The sequence below is a fragment of the Magnolia sinica genome, chromosome 6 (assembly GCF_029962835.1).
Source record: "Magnolia sinica isolate HGM2019 chromosome 6, MsV1, whole genome shotgun sequence".
NCBI lineage: Eukaryota > Viridiplantae > Streptophyta > Magnoliopsida > Magnoliales > Magnoliaceae > Magnolia > Magnolia sinica.
Genome location: NC_080578.1, coordinates 65,401,607 through 65,408,758, shown reverse-complemented (window position 1 = coordinate 65,408,758; position 7,152 = coordinate 65,401,607). Strand labels below are relative to the sequence as shown.

General features: G+C 35.9%; 1 long non-coding RNA gene across 1 annotated transcript; it reads left to right on the top strand.

Moving 5' to 3' along the window:
• Nucleotides 1–4,604: 4,604 nt before the first annotated feature.
• Nucleotides 4,605–5,294, top strand: LOC131250061 (uncharacterized). Its single transcript, XR_009173027.1, has 2 exons — nt 4,605–4,791; nt 4,917–5,294. It is a non-coding gene; the product is annotated as an uncharacterized LOC131250061 (long non-coding RNA).
• The last annotated feature ends 1,858 nt before the right edge of the window (nt 5,295–7,152 follow it).

The following is a 7,152-nucleotide window of genomic DNA, read 5'->3' as shown; positions in this document are numbered from 1 at the left end:
AATTATTTTGATCCAGGGAAAATCTCATCTTCCTCATTTTCTTTTTCCTCTCCAACGAGCCGAGGCCCGACCAGTCAAACCCACCTTCATTGTTCTTCGAGTTTAGTGGTTCTTTTGCATTTTTCTTGAAGATTCTTGTTAATAGTACTCCATTTTCACTCTTGGAGTAATCTATTTGATCTTTCATTACAATTTTGGAGTTTCCTTTTGAAAAATCTGATCTATCAAAACCCCATTTTAAATCTATTAAATCTTCTTGTTTCCGTGTGTTTATTCTTGGAAATGGATGCTAGAGGGAAAAAGAAAACTTCTCGTGGTCCATCGTCCTCTAGATCAACTCCATTCACTCGGCGTCATCTTCGGTCTCCCGAAGATGATCCCTCTGATGTGCGGGATTTGCGTATACGTAGTGTCATTGTTGAGAGACCAGTATCTATTGAACACACTACTCCTTTTAATATCTTTTCACTTCTCCAAGCTGTAGGATGGGATAACATTTTACATTAGGGTGGGCTTGCATACCAATCTATTGCACAGGCCATGTTCGCATGTATCTCAAAATTCTCTTTTGAGAATTTAACTTTTAAAATTGATACTAGAGAAGGTCCATTTAAGGTTCATTGTCATCTGATTGTAGGGTTAATGGATATACCTGTTAATGAGGAGGGTATTCCTATTCATACTTTAGCTGAAAAACCCTCAGAATCTGAAAAGCATATGCTAATCAGAGATTTACGTAACATGAATGTGCAATGGACTCATAAAGGGAATGCGCTCCCCTCAAGGTACTTGTTACCCAAATACAGGGTACTTCACACGATTTTTATTTCTAATCTATATCCTCGTTCTGGTAATAAGACGGAATTATCTACCTTTATGGTCCGTGTTTTGCACTATATCATTTTTGGTACTAAAATTTTCCTTCCTTCATTGATATGTCATTCCATTATCAGTCTCGTCTCCATCCAAGTCATAGTGATATTCCTTTTGCCTATCTCATGACTGTTTTAGCTAATCACATGCTAGTCGCTATGCCTGTTAGAGAGGTTCTCATCCATCATCTTATTTTTAACAATTCGAATATTAACAAGATGAAATTGGAATTGGCTCGTAGCCAAGTGGATGTTGGTGGTGGAGGAGCTGAAGCTGGGAATGAAGAAGCTAGTGATCTTCCTTTTGATGATGTGAATATGGATGATATTTTTGATGAACTTGATTCAGATTCTGTAAATAATCCTGACTATGAGCCATCTGAGTTTGATGCTCATCTTCGTGCTCTAGAGGAGAAGGTAAAGAATATGAATGTTGCTCATGATCTTCAGTTTAAATATATGCGCAAGTAACTTAGGCGCTTGAATAAGGGGATGCATAAACTTGATCCTACCATTCCTACTCCATCTTCAGGATCTAATTGAGTGATTTTAATTCTTGGTCTGTATTAACTTTCATACTTATGTTGGATTGTGCACTTTAGTAGGTTTGCTGACTTTTTAGTTACACTGGTAAATGGATTGTGAACTTTTACTTGCTTATATATAGTCGATTAAATCCATCTATTACTCCATCTTTTAATCCTTTACATTATTTCTTTCTTTGTCATTTTGTGACAAAAAGGGGGAGAAGGCTTTTAGAAGCTCTTTTGAAAGCTTTTGGTTTGATTGCTTATGGATATGAGTAGTACTTTAATATGTGTAGCAATCATTATATTTTTCATATGTGTGCTGCTACTCAGGGGGAGTAAGTATAGATGGATGTATTCTTTATTATGCATGTGGTGCTTCTATTATTTTTATATGAGTATGTTTTCTCACAAATATGACAAAGGGGGAGATTGTAAGTGCTATGGTCTCATGCTCCTTTGATTGTCAAATTTTATTGTGCCAAAACCTTTATCTGTGTCTTGTGTTTGTATGTTGATATATATATGATCAAGACACTGCATCACAATGGTTCAAGACATGTACGGTGCTCTGCTTCAAGAAATGTAAAGTCATGTACTTTATGCATCAATGTTCAGAGCTACATCGATAAGAAGAGTACATTTCAAGACTCAAGTATAACTCAAGATGAAGTTTAAGTTCAAGCTTTCAAAGATCTCAAGATCAAGCTACATCATGATAGAGATCTCAAGCTTCAAAAGGTTCAAAGGTCAACCTACATCTGAAAGGATGAAGTTCAATATTCATACTTCATGTCCCAGGTATGATAGACCTTAGATTGACCTTAGGGTAGGTCATTTTGTATACATAATTCAAAATGAATCTATTTATATGAATTGGTCTGTTCTAAGACTAGTCCTGGACCTTATTCGACTAGTCCTAGCACTGGTTCGACCAGTCCAAGAAATTCCACAACCAGTCCTAAGTTGTTGAAGATTTTCAGAATTTTTTGGTTACTCACACCAGTCTTAGAGACTGTTCGATCGGTCGTAGGGAGGTCACGACTCGACCTTTGACTAGTCCTAGAACTACGACTCAAACTCCAGCAACCAAACCTGGTTGTCTACGACCAGTCCTGGGTCAGCTACGACCGGTCGTAGGTGGTCCACGACCAGTCGTAGACTCCTTAAGACCAGTTGTAGAACGGTTTTTAAGATCGCGCTAAAAAATTTCAAAATGCCGTTGGTCCTACAACCAGTCAAAGGGCTCCTTAGACCAGTCGTAGACGTGATCTTTTCATCTATAAATTGAACACGATTTTTAGAGTTTTTCATCGATTAATTTTGAGAAAATATAAGGCTCCACTCTGAGATAAGTTAGTGTTCATTTTAAGCTACTTTGTGCATAATTAATATTTCCTTTTGTTAGCTTATTTTTATTTGATTTTGACCTACATTCCAATCTGATTTGAAAAGGGGAAATTCTGTAATTCCTTCTTCTTGGAATCAAAATCAAATAGAGCTAGCCCATTTGATTTAATTTAAAATCAATTAGAACTTAGAACCATTATAAAGTGAGTATTGGACATTGAACGTTGATTCGAACATCTACTCCGATTGGTTCTTCCGGGCTACTACAAAAGGAGAAATCAAGGTATTTTACGTTTATGTAAAATTTCTATTCTTTTGGTTTTTGTTTGAGATTCGCCAGAAAAATCTCATTGTGTGGTTATCTGAGGAGAGCTAGAAAACTCAGAAAGTGTGGGTTTTTGGATTGTGTAAGCCCAAATTAAAAAGAGACAATTGTGAAGGTTTTAGGTGAACTTGTGAAACCTATTTTGTTAGTGAACACTAATATCCCCTGTGTAAGGATATTAGGAGTGGAGTAGCATTCTGTGTGGCTGTTGTGAAATAGTTGGTGTACACACAGGCGAACCACTATAATTCTCTGTCTTGTGGTTTGAATTATTGCTTAAGTTTTATATCTTTTATCATTCAAGTTTGTGGGATGTATGTGTGGATGTGAATGTTGTAAAATTTACATTTCAAGCAAGTGTGTGGAATGTTGTAATAATTTAGATTTAAATTCTTGTAATTTATTTCAATTCCATGCTATTTATTTATTTCTCTTCAGATTGAGTTTTTGATACAAAGGACGTTCTAGAAATAAGGTTGTCCTGCCATAAACCCTTGATTTTTATGGTGTAAGGTTGTCCTTAGAACTAAATTCGTATCAACCTCTCAATACTTGTTTATTGAGGTTGATTTTATTTCAGCATTGTAAATTGATTTATTTTATTTGACAATCTCTTTATTTTATTCCGATGTTATAATTATAATTTGGCATCGTCCTATTCCCCCCCCCCCCCCTCTAGGACGTATAGCTAGGCAGTTTCACTATATAGTTTCCCTTGCACAAAATTCAGAACATCTGCTCATCTAACGTGCCATACATGTATGTTAAGTGCTCACTGCCCATTTTTTCCATATACAATTGGCTTACTTGATTTGTATCTGACCTGATTATTGGACCAAGGCATACGTTGTGGGTGAGGTTTCCTAAGCCCATATGTGCGTGGAGCATTTCCCAACCAAATGCAACTACATCCACCAATGTAGCATAAGGGTGTAAGATAACTTTCTGTCCAGTTGGTCATACTTATTTAGAATTTCTAGCTTAAAAATCAAGTGTTTTACTTTGTAGGTGGACCACTGTGTATGAAAAAAAATGGATGTTCTAGATGAGTCGTATATGCCTCCATTTCTTTTGTATATTGCGATAGACTTAAGGAGCAAAAAGACTGATTCTTACGCGTGGCGCATCTAATGGAAAGCTAGGGTCTCATACACATGTTCCATATTGGCATGTGCGGCTGCATGTTGATGGTCATGAATCCATATACATGTGGTAATAACCTCTATTTTCTGTTAACTTGATATGGTTTTTGACTTATTTGGTCCCATAATATTGTAGGCATTGTAAAATGTATAATCTTCAATTGCATAGTGTAGTTTTGTTGTATATAGAGAACTCAGTGAGGAGCCAATGTTTTTGGATTTGTTTGCATCCAATTTATGCTCTCAAGCCCATATTGATGAATATAGTTATTTCACATCTTGAGCATGAAATTGGTTCATGCTAGTAATATTCATGTAATTTTAAAATTTTTCTATTTGCTATGACCCAAGTAAATCTAATTGGGTGTTCCTTACCATCTTTTTCCTAGGTAATTGATGTATTATTTTCCTAACAGTCTTTTATAGGATATTGATTGACAGATTAGGATCTTTGATCTAGAAGGTTTTTAGAGCATCTTCCAGCTATGGCCAAGCCTATCAAATCAATATTTGGATCTTAGAACCATTGGCCTCACTTGTAACGTGCATCAAGACACTTCGACCATTTACACTAGGTAACTTATACTTCCTGTTTCATCCATGATTAGTTTTTAAAGTTAGGTATATGCTTGGAGTAACTAGATTCTAGCATAGAGTTTTAAGGTTTTACTAGAAATTGATTTCCATTTTTTCCCCACAGCAGCAGAGATTTCGATGACTTGTATGTGCAAAGTGACTAGATGGAGTGAAGAATGGTGGAACAGTGACTGGATGGTAATGAGATGTTTGGTTGACATTTTCTAATTGTAACTTGAGGATTTATGTGGGTTTTTTTTTTTCATTTTAGACTTTTTAGTATGGTATGATATGCTCATATCACTATATGTTATGTACTTCAATCTGTAGAAACAGTTCATTGAATGTTTGATTTATTTCACTCTATGCATTTTCTGCTTGTAATATGTTAGTTGAAAAGTAAAATAGGAAGCAATTTCTTTACAATGTAGGCCTAGGAGGGCTTCCATCATACTCTACATAACTGGAGTTTCAACAGTGAGTTCAAATTTATTTTGCACAATTGGGCCCATGTTTCAAAGAAACGTATGGTCGGTATTATGGCAAATGGTCTTAGCCATTGTTTCTATGGCCTTCTCTTCATTGAATGTATAATCTTGTTACATTTTCTTGGCCTGGTCCAATTCTTTTCTTTTTCTTTTTATTAGCTAAGTGCAGATGATGTCCATTGTTAATGGTGAATCTATGCATTAGTGGCTAGCTAAATCCACAATTCTTCACAACTCTCACATCAGATAGCCATCCATGGACAAAATCTCTTCCAACAAGTGGCCAGCCACTATAGCTCTTCAATTAGTCAGTTGCACAAAGATGCATGAACTACTGTGCCAGTGACTTGTACATATTTGGCCCACTTTTTTTGTGATAAAAATATTTTCATATTGGATTTTCCTTCTAGTTGCAGATTGGTTACCTTACAAGATAACAATCACTACTTGCATGAGAAATGATCTTATTACTACCTTACAAGATAACAATCACTACCTGTAACTCCTCGTGAGTGTACTCGTCTTCCATCTCCAATTCATCGCCGATCGCAATCTGAAGAATGGAGCCGATATAGCACAGGCACGTCGAGATAAAAGGACTCAAGTATCACATCATTGAGATAGGAAGCGGTGTTGAACTCAACTTCCCCTATTTTTCCTTTTGCAGTCTGGATATTTTCCTCTGCTTTTGTAGTCTTTTTTAGTGTTCTTGTTCAAGTGCAAGTTCTGTGGTGGTGGTTTTCTTACATGGATTCCCTGAGATGTGGTACAAGTGGAGGTACCAGATGATTGCGGTCGCTGATGCTGGATTTCGGACCATTGCTCCTGATTGCAGAGGCTTCAAACTTTCCGAACAGCCTCCTGAACTAGAAAAAGTATCTTTCACGGACCTTGTTCAAGATCTCTTTACCATGCTTGATTTGTTTGGCATCCTAAAGGTCTAATTGCTACAGAGATTATGTTTCATTCTTTCTTTTTTCTTTTTTCTTTTTTTTTTTATTTTTTTTATTCTTATTTTTTATGATGCATTGAAGGAATTTCATTAAAAGACATGCTTGAATCCAAGGTTACTTCAAAATGAGGAATTTTAATTCAAAAAAATATGGTTGCTTTGTGATTTTCTGAGTTATGAATCAAATCCTTCTTAGTATTACAAATTAGAGTTGGGCTTTTGTCGAATGCAGCATGAGTTGCAACAAGAACTGACACAAAGAACTCTTGGAGGAGGTAATGTTTGTAGATGTATTGCAAATTAGAGTTGGGCTTTTGTCGAATGCAGCGAACAGGAATAATTTGGAAAAGGTTTGGTGAACAAGAAATTTCCTAAAATTCTTGAATTAATTTGGAAAAGGATGTCTTCATAATCTGCAATGGTAATTCTTCAACAGTTTACTGGAATTTGTCATTTGTGGTACTCACGGTGTTGAAACTTTTGAAGAGTAATGCCTTGTAACTCATCTTATGAATGCATTCATTAAAAAAGTATCTATTTTAAGAATGTATATGACATTTCTTCTTTTTTTCTTCTTTTTTTTCTTGCTTTAGAATTCCAACTGATGCCCGTTTCTCATGTATAAATCATGATCATCATGACTATAACCTTGTTCCATCTATTTGATGTTGGTTTTTTGACAATTATCATGGTTGGTGGGCAAAAGTTTGACAACTAGCAAACCAGTGCTACCTGAGATTGGCACTTTTATGTAGATTGGGGATAGGCTGGTGCAATTGCTACAAGCTGAGTTTTCAATTGCCTTTTTGCAGATATCATTATGAATGGATTTCATGTTTAGGCGTAGAGATTATAACAGAGATAGAGATGGGCGGCATGGATATATCTCAATCTTGTTCGACGGGTAAATCTAATCATAG